The sequence below is a fragment of the Mus musculus genome, chromosome X (genome assembly GCF_000001635.26).
Source record: "Mus musculus strain C57BL/6J chromosome X, GRCm38.p6 C57BL/6J".
Classification (NCBI taxonomy): Eukaryota; Metazoa; Chordata; class Mammalia; order Rodentia; family Muridae; genus Mus; species Mus musculus.
This window is the reverse complement of record NC_000086.7, coordinates 158,868,853-158,883,842: the sequence shown is the minus strand read 5'-3', so window position 1 is coordinate 158,883,842 and position 14,990 is coordinate 158,868,853.

The window sequence follows — 14,990 nt, the reverse complement described above, 5'->3', positions numbered from 1 at the left end:
ATGGCATCTCAAACATCTTGGGGTCTCCAAGGCAATCTAGCCTTCACTATCACAGCTTCATACAATGGCATCTCTGGGTCTCCATTCGGGGACACTCCTGTCATATACCTGGGCTCAGTGGCTTTCCTTACCTGCAGAGAGAGATTCCATAACCCCTTTCTTCTATCCTTGACTCTAAAGCCAGAACCATGTGGCTGAAGCTGCCAAGTTCTGCTGCTTGCTGGGGCTAGAACATGGACCCCCTCATTCAATTACATCTTTACCAGCTTTCTGTTTTGGATGATTTCCTTCACTGCCTAAGCTTGGTTGTCCTGGAACTTTCTCTATAAATCAGGACAGCTTTGAACTCAGAGATCTGATTATGTCTGTCTTTTAAGTGGTTGAATTTAAAGGCTTGTATCACCACACCTGAACCTAAGCTATTCTTTAATTTCTTTGTACAAGAAGGAAGTTTAGTTGGGTGGGATCTTGCCCTGAGGTCTCCACTCCATTTATTCCATTTAACACCGGGTTTCCTTCTATCTGTTTATGTCCTTAAACAGAGGACTTAGCTCCATTTCACTTTCTGGTGCCCCCTGTCATCTTGAACTGAACGTTTTTTCCCTTGCTCAGAGTGCTCCTTTTCATTATAGAACTTCATAAAAGTAAACACTAATAGCTAAAAATATGGTACATTTACATAATGGAATATTAACCATTTAAAAAATGAAATCATGAAATTTGCAAGTAAATGGGTGGATTGAGAAGAGAATTACCCTGAGTGATGTATCCCAATCCTAGAAAGACAAAAACGGGATGCATTTGGTTTCAGGATATTAGCTGTTAGGCTTTCAATAAGCAAGCTATATTCTATATTATCATCGAGGTTATGTATAAAGTAGAGTAATAGATCAGTGGTTCTCAACCTCCCTAATGCTATGATACTTAAATATAGTTTTTCACGTTGTGGTAACCCCCAACCATAAAATTATTTTGTTGCTACATCATAACTATAATTTTGCTACTGTTGTTAATCATAATGTAAACATCTGATATCCAGGATAACTGATATGTGGTCCCCAAAGGGGTCATGACCTACAGGTTGAGAGCCACTGTACTAGGGGAAAGGATTGTATCTACTTAGGAATGGTACATAGAATAGATAGTTATGAATGCACAGGGAGGGGTGAACTGGAATGATAGGATTGAATTGGGGAGGTATCTTCGATATGGGTTTATTGCTGTGAAGACACTATTACCAAGACAACTTTTTATAAAAGAAAATATTTAATTGGGGCTGGCTTACAGTTTCAGAGCTTCAGTCCATGACCATCATGGTATGACACATGGCAGTGTGCAGAAAAACATCATGCTGGAGTTGCTGAGAGTTCTACATCTTGATCTAAACACATCCAGGAGAAGACTGGATTTGATTCACACTGGGCATAGTTTTAGCATTTAAGACCTCAAAGCCTACCCCCACAGTGGCACACTTCCTCCAACAGGGCCACACCTCCTAATAGTGCTATTCCTTATGGCCAAACATTCAAACATATGAATCTATGGAGGGCATACATATTCAAACCACCAGAGGTGTATGGGAGAGGAGAAATAAGGGGAGGGAACAGATCAAACTAAGGGTCATTTGAGGGATCATATGGAAAGCTAATCTAATAGATTTTTTAAAAAAATAGATACACACATGAAGGCAGTCTAAATGAAATTGTCAAATAATGGGGATACAGAGCCCTAAGTAGACATCTCTGGTTACCAAATAGACTTCAGTTTTGGGAATAGGCTACATATAATCAAGTTGTTGAACAAAGGAGTTCCAAATGAACCTCCAACCAACCCAGTATATTGCAGATGCTATTGGTTGTTATCCACAAACTGATGGTAAGTCCCTATTGTTGAAGACAACACCTGAATAACTCATTGAACACAGGAGTCAAGCTGGTGCCTACCTAGAGCCTTCATTCCTTCTAACTATTGTTCATGGTCTTGGAAGGTACTCTGCGTACTTTAGAAGGAGAAATATAAACAGTAATTCAGCTCCAAACCCTTTGATCTACAATTGTGAACTGGATGCAAGATGAGTTAGTGCAACAGTGGTCACGAAGCTTGGGAAGTAACCATCACTATCTGATTGGGTTTAAGGCCCACTCTATGAGGTGGAATCCTTCCTCAACACTGCTGGGGTGGCCAAGAACCTGAGATTAGATATACTAGAGACCCAAGGAAAAACAAAATACTATTGTTTTGATAAAGGAATATAGCAATAGAAAGACTCCGAATAACGTTCTTACTATGCTCAGAGATCAGTGTCTTGCTCAGCTATGGTCTGAGAAGCTTCTTCCCCCAGTAATTCTTTTTAAAGACTTACTTATATTTTATGTGCATTTGTGTTTTAACTGCACATATGTCTGTGAACATGCCAGATCTCCTGGAATTGGAGATATAGACAGCTGTGAGCTGCCAGGTAGGTGCTGAGAATTGAACCTGGGTCCTCTGGAAGAAGTAGCAGGTGCTCTTAACTGCTGAGCCATCTTTCCAGCGCTGAAAAAGAAAATCTATTTTCAATAATAGAAAAGTAGGAAAAATTTGACAATGTCATACATGTATATGATAGATTTTGGTCATTCTTTAACCCTCACCCCCTACACCACTTTTCTGTTAAGTCTTCCCTTTCCCACGGAAACTCTTCTTCTCAATAAGTGTTCTTTCTCCTTTGATGATTTTTTTGGTGACCCACTGAGTTAAGTTAGGGTTGCATGCTTGAGTATGGGCGGCTGGTTATTTACTGGAGCATGAACAACTTATCATTGATTAAATACTAAAAAAATGACACTGTACCTCAACAACCATTAACTACCCAGAGTAGTCTAGAGCTGGGGAGGTCTGGAGGTCTTCTAAGCCCTTCTGCACACATGATGGATTATTGATGAGCCCAGTCTCATGCAAGCAAATCCCAACACAGTAAGTTCATGAGTGCAGTTCTCATGTCAGGCCATACATTCCTTTCACCCCGTCCTCTGTGAAGTTCCCTTATCTCTGCAGTGGATGATATAGACAGTGGATGATTTAGGACAGAGCTCTAAACAATAACTTTTTCTCAGCACTTAGACCAATGGTGAGTCTTCATTAATTGGCCCCACAAAAACCAGTTCCTTTGATAAAGTCTGAAAATAGCACTAATCTACGTGTATAGACGTAAGCATTTAGAACAGTGGTTCTCAACCTTCCTTATGTTGTGACCCATTAATGCAGTTCCTCGTGTGGTAATCCCCAACCATAAAATTATTTCTGTTGCTATTTCATACCTAAAATTTTGTTACTGTTATGAATCATAATATAAATATCTGGTGTGAAAGAGTCGTTTAACCCCTAAGGAGGTCATGACTCAAAGGTTGAGAACCATTGATTTAGAAGTATGTTTGACATGTTCATTTAGTAACAAACAAACACACAAACACAAACAACAAAATATAGTCAGTTGCCTTTTAGGGCCTATGACCTCCCAGATTACAGGCTCTTGTTCAGGATTATAGGATCAGGCATGAGTTTCCTCCTGTGATTATTCTGTTAGTTGTCTTGCCTTTAGGGTATCAGTGGGCATCTTACTAGGCAGTTTGTTACTGTAGCTTGTGGAGTCAACCACTGGGCAAGATGGAAGACATTCTCTCCGAGAAGCCTACACTATGAAAGTCAGCCAGCAGGGAGAAAACTTTCAGTTCAATCCAAACTTGACTTTTTTTTTTTTTTTGTCCTGCAATCCAAGTGTGTGCTAGCTTCAGCAATAGGACTTTACCACCTAGTTCTTGTTGGCAAACAAGAGCAATGGTAATAGCTTGTAAATGTTTGGGTGGGGAGCTCTGGGTCTCAATATCAACTAGTTGGGAGCTATTGTATACATGGGATTGTCATCAAATAACTCACAGTTTACATGGAGAAGCATTATCTACACATACAGTGTGCCTATGTGAAGACTACTTTTAAAATTTTTATATTTTAAACTGACTTACAAAACAGTAGTTTCCCATAGGGTGTTTTCATATATCATTAGTTTTCTTTACATGTTTAATCCTTATTCTACCCCCTGTTCTCATATCCCCAAGTGAATCTTTCTTCTCACAGTATTCTCCCTTCTACTTTTTATATCACTTGTGTTCTACTATTTCTCCAGTATTTATGGAGGGAGGGAGGGAGGGAGGGAGGGAGGGAGAGAGAGAGAGAGAGAGAGAGAGAGAGAGAGAGAGAGAACCCAGAAACAAGCCACTCATAGTTCTTTACATTTTCAAGAATTAAAAACTGTCTGAATAAGTGTGCAGCCTTATACTCACTTTGAGATCTATCTCGGCCAAGTAATTGAAAGAAATATAATTGTTGTATTTCTTTTTCTCCTGCAAAATACACTTGACCTATCGTTGGCAAGCAGGGAAGAAAAAACAGGAAGGAGAGTATATAAATAACATGAACCATGGTAACAGAAATATCCTTTGTTTGTTTGTTTTGTTTTTTTAAATTCTTTTTCAAATTTTATTAGATATTTTCTTCATTTAAAATCATATCTCATGATGGTGTTAGAAGATTTTAAGAAGGGCAATAATAACTTACTTAAAGAAATACAGAACACTGCTAAACAGATATATGCCCTTAAAGAGGAAGTACAAAAATCCCTCAAGGAATTACTGGAGAACACTGCTAAACAGGTAGAAGCCCTTAAAGAGGAAACACAAACATCCCTCAAGGAATTACAGGAGAACACTTCTAAACAGGTAGAAGCCCTTAAAGAGGAAACACAAAAATTCCTTAAAGAATTACAGGAAAACACAACCAAACAGGGGATGGAATTGAATAAAAGTATTCAAGATCTAAAAAAGGAAGTAGAAACAATGAAGAAAACCCAAAGGGAGACACATCTGGAGATAGAAATCCTAGGAAAAAAATCAGGAGCCATAGATGCAAGCATAACCAACAGAATAAAAGAGAGAGAAGAATCTCAGGTGCAGAAGATTCCATAGAAAACATGGACACAACAATCAAAGAAAATGCAAAACGCAAAAAGATCCCAACTCAAACATCCAGGAAATCCAGGACAAGAATTCAAGGCCCATACCTAAACATAATAAAAGCAATACAGAGCAAACTAGTAGCCAACATCAAACTAAATGGAGAGAAACTCAAAGCAATCCCACTAAAATCAGGGATTAGACAAGGCTGCCCACTTTCTACCTACCTATTCAATATAGTACTTGAAGTCCTAGCCAGAGAAATTTGACAACAAAAGGAGATAAAGGGGATACAAATTGGAAAGGAAGAAGTCAAAATATCACTATTTGCAGATGATATGATAGTATATATGTAAGTGACCCTAAAAACTCCACCAGAGAACTCCTAAACCTGATAAACAGCTTCAGTGGAATAACTGGATATAAAATTAAGTCAAACAAATCAGTGGCCTTCCTCTACAAAAAGGATAAACAGGCTGAGAAAGAAATTAGAGACACAACACCCTTCACAATAGTCACAAAAAATATAAAATACCTTGGAGTGACTGTAACTAAGGAAGTGAAAGATCTGTATGATAAGAACTTCAAGTCTCTGAAGAAAGAAATTGAAGAAGATCTCAGAAGATGGAAAGATCTCCCATGCTCATGGATTGGCAGGATTAATATATTAAAAATGGCTATCTTGCCGAAAGCAATCTACAGATTCAATGCAATCCCCATCAAAATTCCAACTCAATTTTTCAGTGAGTTGGAAAGGGCAATTTGCAAATTCATCTGGAATAACAAAAAAGCTAGGATAGCAAAAGCTCTTCTCAATAATAAAAGAACCTCTGGGGGAATCACCATGCCTGACCTCAAGCTTTACTACAGAGCAATTGATAAAAACTGCATGGTACTTGTACAGTGACAGCATTTTCAGCAAATGGTGCTGGCTTAACTGGTGGTTATCATGTAGAAGAATGTGAATTGATCCATTCCTATCTCCTTGTACTAAGGTCAAATCTAAGTGGATTAAGGAACTCCACATAAAACCAGAGACACTGAAACTTATAGAGGAGAAAGTGGGGGAAAGTCTCGAAGTTATGGGCACAGGGGAAAATTCCTAAGCAGAACCGCAATGGCTTGTGCTGTAAGATCAAGAATTGACAAATGGGACCTCATAAAATTGCAAAGCTTCTGCAAAGCAAAAGACACCGTCAATAAGACAAAAAGGCCACCAACAGATTGGGAAAGGATCTTTACCTATCCTAAATCAGATAGGGGACTAATATCCAATATATATAAAGAACTCAAGAAGGTGTACTTCAGAAAATCAAATAACCCCATTAAAAATGGGGCTCAGAGCTAAACAAAGAATTCTCAACTGGGGAATACCGAATGGCTGAGAAGCACCTGAAAAAATGTTCAACATCCTTAATCATCAGGGAAATGCAAATCAAAACAACCCTGAGATTCTATCTCGCACCAGTCAGAATGGCTAAGATCAAAAATTCAGGTGACAGCAGATGCTGGCGTGGATGTGGAGAAAGAGGAACACTCCTCCATTGTTGGTGGAATTGCAATTTTGTACAACCACTCTGGAAATCAGTCTGGCAGTTCCTCAGAAAATTGGACATAGTACTACTGAAAGACCCAGCAATACCTCTCCTGGTCATATACTCAGAAGATGTTCCAACTGGTAATAAGGACGCATGCTCCACTATGTTCATAGCAGCCCTATTTATAATAGCCAGAAGCTGGAAAGAACCCAGAGGTCCCTCAACAGAGGAATGGATACAGAAAATGTGGTACATTTACACAATGGAGTACTACTCAGCTATTAAAAATAATGAATTTATGAAATTCCTAGGCAAATGGATGTATCTGGAGGATATCATCCTTAGTGAGGTAACCCAATCACAAAAGAAATCACTTGATATTCACTCACTGATAGGTGGATATTAGCTCAGAAACATAGAATACCCAAGATCAACCAAATGAGGAGCTGGTTCTTTGAGAATCAAAAAGATAGATAAACCCTTAGCCAGACTCACTAGAGGGTACAGGGTCAGTATCCTAATTAACAAAATCAGAAATGAAAAGGGAGACATAATAACAGATCCTGAAGAAATCCAAAACACCATCAGATCCTTCTACAAAAGGCTATACTCAACAAAACTGGAGAAACTGGATGAAATGGACAAATTTCTTGACAGATACCAGGTACCAAATTTGCATCAGGATCAGGTTAATGATCTAAACAGTCTTATATCCCCTAAAGAAATAGAAGCAGTCATTAATAGTCTCCAAACCAAAAAAAAAAAAAAAAAAAAAAAAAAGCCCAGGACTAGATGGGTTTAGTGCAGAGTTCTTTTTTTTTTTTTTTTTTTTTTTTTTTTTTTTTTTTTCCATTTTTTATTAGGTATTTAGCTCATTTACATTTCCAATGCTATACCAAAAGTCCCCCTTACCCACCCACCCCCACTCCCTTACCCACCCACTCCCCCCCTTTGGCCCTGGCGTTCCCCTGTACCGGGGCACACAAAGTCTGCGTGTCCAATGGGCCTCTCTTTCCAGTGATGGCCGACTAGGCCATCTTTTGATACATATGCAGCTAGAGTCAAGAGCTCAGGGGTACTGGTTAGTTCATAATGTTGTTCCACCTATAGGGTTGAAGATCCCTTTAGCTCCTTGGGTACTTTCTCTAGCTCCTCCATTGGGAGCCCTGTGATCCATCCATTAGCTGAGTGTGAGCATCCACTTCTGTGTTTGCTAGGCCCCGGCATAGTCTCACAAGAGACAGCTACATCTGGGTCCTTTCGATAAAATCTTGCTAGTATATGCAATGGTGTCAGCGTTTGGATGCTGATTATGGGGTGGATCCCTGGATATGGCAGTCTCTACATGGTCCATCCTTTCATCTCAGCTCCAAACTTTGTTTCTGTAACTCCTTCCATGGGTGTTTTGTTCCCACTTCTAAGGAGGGGCATAGTGTCCACACTTCAGTCTTCATTTTTCTTGAGTTTCATGTGTTTAGGAAATTGTATCTTATATCGTGGGTATCCTAGGTTTTGGGCTAGTATCCACTTATCAGTGAGTACATATTGTGTGAGTTCCTTTGTGATTGTGTTACCTCACTCAGGATGATGCTCTCCAGGTCCATCCATTTGGCTAGGAATTTCATAAATTCATTCTTTTTAATAGCTGAGTAGTACTCCATTGTGTAGATGTACCACATTTTCTGTATCCATTCCTCTGTTGAGGGGCATCTGGGTTCTTTCCAGTTTCTGGCTATTATAAATAAGGCTGCTATGAACATAGTGGAGCATGTGTCCTTCTTACCAGTTGGGGCTTCTTCTGGATATATGCCCAGGAGAGGTATTGCTGGATCCTCCGGTAGTACTATGTCCAATTTTCTGAGGAACCGCCAGACTGATTTCCAGAGTGGTTGTACAAGCCTGCAATCCCACCAACAATGGAGGAGTGTTCCTCTTTCTCCACATCCTCGCCAGCATCTGCTGTCACCTGAATTTTTGATCTTAGCCATTCTCACTGGTGTGAGGTGGAATCTCAGGGTTGTTTTGATTTGCATTTCCCTGATGATTAAGGATGTTGAACATTTTTTCAGGTGCTTCTCTGCCATTCGGTATTCCTCAGGTGAGAATTCTTTGTTCAGTTCTGAGCCCCATTTTTTAAGGGGGTTATTTGATTTTCTGAGGTCCACCTTCTTGAGTTCTTTATATATGTTGGATATTAGTCCCCTATCTGATTTAGGATAGGTAAAGATCCTTTCCCAGTCTGTTGGTGGTCTTTTTGTCTTATAGACAGTGTCTTTTGCCTTGCAGAAACTTTGGAGTTTCATTAGGTCCCATTTGTCAATTCTCGATCTTACAGCACAAGCCATTGCTGTTCTGTTCAGGAATTTTTCCCCTGTGCCCATATCTTCAAGGCTTTTCCCCACTTTCTCCTCTATAAGTTTCAGTGTCTCTGGTTTTATGTGAAGTTCCTTGATCCACTTAGATTTGACCTTAGTACAAGGAGATAAGTATGGATCGATTCGCATTCTTCTACATGATAACAACCAGTTGTGCCAGCACCAATTGTTGAAAATGCTGTCTTTCTTCCACTGGATGGTTTTGGCTCCCTTGTCGAAGATCAAGTGACCATAGGTGTGTGGGTTCATTTCTGGGTCTTCAATTCTATTCCATTGGTCCACTTGTCTGTCTCTATACCAGTACCATGCAGTTTTTATCACCATTGCTCTGTAGTAAAGCTTTAGGTCAGGCATGGTGATTCCACCAGAGGTTCTTTTATCCTTGAGAAGAGTTTTTGCTATCCTCGGTTTTTTGTTATTCCAGATGAATTTGCAAATTGCTCCTTCTAATTCGTTGAAGAATTGAGTTGGAATTTTAATGGGGATTGCATTGAATCTGTAGATTGCTTTTGGCAAGATAGCCATTTTTACAATGTTGGTCCTGCCAATCCATGAGCATGGGAGATCTTTCCATCTTCTGAGATCTTCTTTAATTTCTTTCTTCAGGGACTTGAAGTTTTTATCATACAGATCTTTCACTTCCTTCGTTAGAGTCACGCCGAGATATTTTATATTACTTGTGGCTATTGAGAAGGGTGTTGTTTCCCTAATTTCTTTCTCAGCCTGTTTATTCTTTGTGTAGAGAAAGGCCATTGACTTGTTTGAGTTAATTTTATATCCAGCTACTTCACCGAAGCTGTTTATCAGGTTTAGGAGTTCTCTGTTGGAATTTTTAGGGTCACTTATATATACTATCATATCATCTGCAAAAAGTGATATTTTGACTTCCTCTTTTCCAATTTGTATCCCCTTGATCTCCTTTTGTTGTCGAATTGCTCTGGCTAATACTTCAAGTACTATGTTGAAAAGGTAGGGAGAAAGTGGGCAGCCTTGTCTAGTCCCTGATTTTAGTGGGATTGCTTCCAGCTTCTCTCCATTTACTTTGATGTTGGCTACTGGTTTGCTGTAGATTGCTTTTATCATGTTTAGGTATTGGCCTTGAATTCCTGATCTTTCCAGAACTTTTATCATGAATGGGTGTTGGATCTTGTCAAATGCTTTTTCTGCATCTAACGAGATGATCATGTGGTTTTTGTCTTTGAGTTTGTTTATATAATGGATTACATTGATGGATTTTCGTATATTAAACCATCCCTGCATCCCTGGAATAAAACCTACTTGGTCAGGATGGATGATTGCTTTAATGTGTTCTTGGATTCGGTTAGCGAGAATTTTATTAAGGATTTTTGCATCGATGTTCATAAGAGAAATTGGTCTGAAGTTCTCTATCTTTGTTGGATCTTTCTGTGGTTTAGGTATCAGAGTAATAGTGGCTTCATAAAATGAGTTGGGTAGAATACCTTCTACTTCTATCTTGTGAAAAAGTTTGTGCAGAACTGGAGTTAGATCTTCTTTGAAGGTCTGATAGAACTCTGCACTAAACCCGTCTGGTCCTGGGCTTTTTTTGGCTGGGAGACTATTAATAACTGCTTCTATTTCTTTAGGGGATATGGGACTGTTTAGAAGGTCAACTTGATCCTGATTCAACTTTGGTACCTGGTATCTGTCCAGAAATTTGTCCATTTCGTCCAGGTTTTCCAGTTTTGTTGAGTATAGCCTTTTGTAGAAGGATCTGATGGTGTTTTGGATTTCTTCAGGATCTGTTGTTATGTCTCCCTTTTCATTTCTGATTTTGTTAATTAGGATTTTGTCCCTGTGCCCTTTAGTGAGTCTAGCTAAGGGTTTATCTATCTTGTTGATTTTCTCAAAGAACCAACTCCTCGTTTGGTTAATTCTTTGAATAGTTCTTCTTGTTTCCACTTGGTTGATTTCACCCCTGAGTTTGATTATTTCCTGCCGTCTACTCCTCTTGGGTGAATTTGCTTCCTTTTTTTCTAGAGCTTTTAGATGTGTTGTCAAGCTGCTAGTATGTGCTCTCTCCCGTTTTTTCTTGAAGGCACTCATAGCTATGAGTTTCCCTCTTAGAAATGCTTTCATTGTGTCCCAAAGGTTTGGGTACGTTGTGGCTTCATTTTCATTAAACTCTAAAAAGTCTTTAATTTCTTTCTTTATTCCTTCCTTGACCAAGGTATCATTGAGAAGAGTGTTGTTCAGTTTCCATGTGAATGTTGGCTTTCTGTTATTTATTTTGTTATTGAAGATCAGCCTTAGTGCATGGTGATCTGATAGGATACATGGGACAATTTCAATATTTTTGAATCTGTTGAGGCCTGATTTGTGACCTATTATGTGGTCAATTTTGGAGAAGGTACCATGAGGTGCTGAGAAGAAGGTATATCCTTTTGTTTTAGGGTAAAATGTTCTGTAGATATCTGTCAGATCCATTTGTTTCATCACTTCTGTTAGTTTCAGTGTGTCCCTGTTTAGTTTCTGTTTCCATGATCTGTCCATTGGTGAAAGTGGTGTGTTGAAGTCTCCCACTATTATTGTGTGAGGCGCAATGTGTGCTTTGAGCTTTACTAAAGTTTCTTTAGTGAATGTGGCTGCTCTCGTATTTGGAGCATAGATATTCAGAATTGAGAGTTCCTCTTGGAGGATTTTACCTTTGATGAGAATGAAGTGTCCCTCCTTGTCTTTTTTGATGACTTTGGGTTGGAAGTCAATCTTATCAGATATTAGGATGGCTACTCCTGCTTGTTTCTTCATACCATTTGCTTGGAAAATTGTTTTCCAGCCTTTCATTCTGAGGTAGTGTCTATCTTTTTCTCTGAGATGAGTTTCCTGTAAGCAGCAAAATGTTGGGTCTTGTTTGTGTAGCCAGTTTGTTAGTCTATGTCTTTTTATTGGCGAGTTGAGACCATTGATGTTAAGAGATATTAAGGAAAAGTAATTGTTGCTTCCTGTTATTTTAGTTGTTAAAGGTGGCATTCTGTTCTTGTGGCTGTCTTCTTTTAGGTTTGTTGAGGGATTACCTTCTTGTTTTTTCTAGGGCGTTGTTCCCGTTCTTGTATTGGTTTTTTTCTGTTATTATCCTTTGAAGGGCTGGATTCGTGGAGAGATAATGCGTGAATTTGGTTTTGTCGTGGAATACTTTGGTTTCTCCCTCTATGATAATTGAGAGTTTGGCTGGGTATAGTAGCCTGGGCTGCAGTTTGTGTTCTCTTAGTGTCTGTATAACATCTGTCCAGGCTCTTCTGGCTTTCATAGTCTCTGGTGAAAAATCTGGTGTAATTCTGATAGGCTTGCCTTTATATGTTACTTGACCTTTTTCCCTTACTGCTTTTAGTATTCTATCTTTATTTAGTGCATTTGATGTTCTGATTATTATGTGTCGGGAGGAATTTCTTTTCTGGTCCAGTCTATTTGGAGTTCTGTAGGCTTCTTGTATGTTCATATGCATCTCATTCTTTAGATTTGGGAAGTTTTCTTCAATAATTTTGTTGAAGATGTTTGCTGGACCTTTGAGTTGAAAATCTTCATTCTCATCCACTCCTATTATCCGTACGTTTGGTCTTCTTATTGTGTCCTGGATTTCCTGGATATTTTGAGTTAGGATCTTTTTGCATTTTCCATTTTCTTTGATTGTTGTGCCGATGTTCTCTATGGAATCTTCTGCACCTGAGATTCTCTCTTCCATCTCTTGTATTCTGTTGCTGATGCTCAAATCTATGGTTCCAGATTTCTTTCCTAGGGTTTCTATCTCTAGTGTTGCCTCGCTTTGAGTTTTCTTTATTGTGTCTACTTCCCTTTTTAGGTCTAGTATGGTTTTGTTCATTTCCATCACCTGTTTGTATGTTTTTTCCTCTTTTTCTGTAAGGACTTCTACCTGTTTGATTGTGTTTTCCTGTTTTTCTTTAAGGACTTGTAACTCTTTAGCAGTGTTCTCCTGTATTTCTTTAAGTGATTTATTAAAGTCCTTCTTGATGTCCTCTACCATCATCATGAGATATGCTTTTAAATCTAGGTCTAGGTTCTCAGGTGTGTTGTGGTTCCCTGGACTGGGCGAAGTGGGTGTGCTGGGTTCTGGTGATGGTGAGTGGTCTTGGTTCCTGTTAGTAAGATTCCTCCGTTTACCTTTCGCCATCTGGTAATCTCTGGAGTTAGTAGTTATAGTTGACTCTGTTTAGAGATTGTTCTTCTGGTGATTCTGTTACCGTCTATCAGCAGACCTGGGAGACAGATTCTCTCCTCTGAGTTTCAGTGCTCAGAGCACTCTCTGCTGGCAAGCTCTCTTACAGGGAAGGTGCGCAGATATCTTGTATTTGGACCTCCTCCTGGCCGAAGAAGAAGGCCCAAAACAGGACCTTTCTCAGACACTGTGTTGCTTTGGCAGTTCCCAGGTGGTACAGACTCTCACCTAAGCAGACTAAATTCCTAAGTTCCTTGGAGTCCCGGGACCAAGATGGCGACCGCTGCTGCTGTGGCTTAAGTCGCCTCCCCAGCCGGGCGGGCACCTGTCCTCCGGTCCAGACGGTGGCTGGCTGTCCCCGGCCCACACAGGGTGCTGCCTCAGCGCCTCTGTGCTTCTGCCTGTTCCAGAAGCTGTCAGGTTCTCTGGCGCACCCTCTCACCTGTTCAGACTAATTTCCTAAGTTCGGCGGGTCCCGGACCAAGATGGCGACCGCTGCTGCTGTGGCTTAGGCTGCCTCCCCAGCCGGACGGGCACCTGTCCTCCGGTCCGGACGGTGGCCGGCTGTCCCCGGCCCACGCAGGGTGCTGCCTCAGCGCCTCTGTGCTTCCGCCTGTTCCAGAAGCTGTCAGGTTCTCTGGCGCACCCTCTCACCTGTTCAGACTAATTTCCTAAGTTCGGCGGGTCCCGGACCAAGATGGCGACCGCTGCTGCCGTGGCTCAGGCCGCCTCCCCAGCCGGGCGGGCACCTGTCCTCCGGTCCAGACGGTGGCTGGCTGTCCCCGGCCCACAAAGGGTGCTGCCCCAGTGCCTCTGTGCTTCCGCCTGCTCCAGAAGCTGTCAGGCTCTCCGGCGCACCCTCTCACCCGTTCAGACCAATTTCCTAAGTTCGGCGGGTCTCGGACCAAGATCTAGTGCAGAGTTCTATCAGACCTTCCACGAAGATCTAATCTCAGTTCTTCACAAACTATTCCACAAAATAGAAGCAGAAGGTACCCTACCCAATTCATTATATGAAGCTACAATTTGCAAAACAGAAGAAAATCAAGAAGAAGGAAGATCAATGAGTGAATACTTCATTCCTCCCTAAAATAGGGAATAAAATACCCATGGAAGGAGTTACATAGACAAAGTTTGGAGCTAAGATGAAAAGATGGACCATCCAGAGACTGCCCCACCCGGGGGTCCATCCCACAGTCAACCACCAAACCCAGACACCATTGCATACACTAGCAAGATTTTGCTGAAAGGACCCTGATATAGCTGTCTCTTGTGAGGCTATGCCAATGCCTGGCAAATACAGAAGTGGATGCTCACAGTCATCTATAGGATGGAACACAGGTCCCCCAATGGAGAAGGTAGAGAAATCATCCATGGAGCTGAAGGGGTCTGCAACCCTATAGGTGGAACAACAATATGAACTAACCAGTACCCCCAGAGCTCATGTCTCTAGCTGCATATGTATCAGAAGATGGCCTAGTTGGCCATCATTGGGAAGAGAGGTCCCTTGCTCTTGCAAACTTTACATGCCCCAGTACAAGGGAATGCCAGGGCCAAGAAGTGGGAGTGGGTGGGTAGGGGACCAGGGCGGGGTGGGGGATGGTATAGGAAACTTTCGGTATAGCATTTGAAATGTAAATGAAGAAAACATCTAATAAAAAATTAAAAAATTAGACTAAACAAAAATCAATTAAAACTTGATTAGAAATAAATAAAACAGAAGAGAACAGAAAAGTTGAAAACAAAGGAAGAACAGATATATGAATCAACAAAATCTGAGGGAGCCCTCCTTTTTGTTTTGGCTGTTTTTAGAAAGAGTTACTCATGTAACTCAAGATAGCCTGAAATTCACTGGTAACTGAGATTAATGACCTTGAATTTCTGGCTCTTTCTTTTGCCT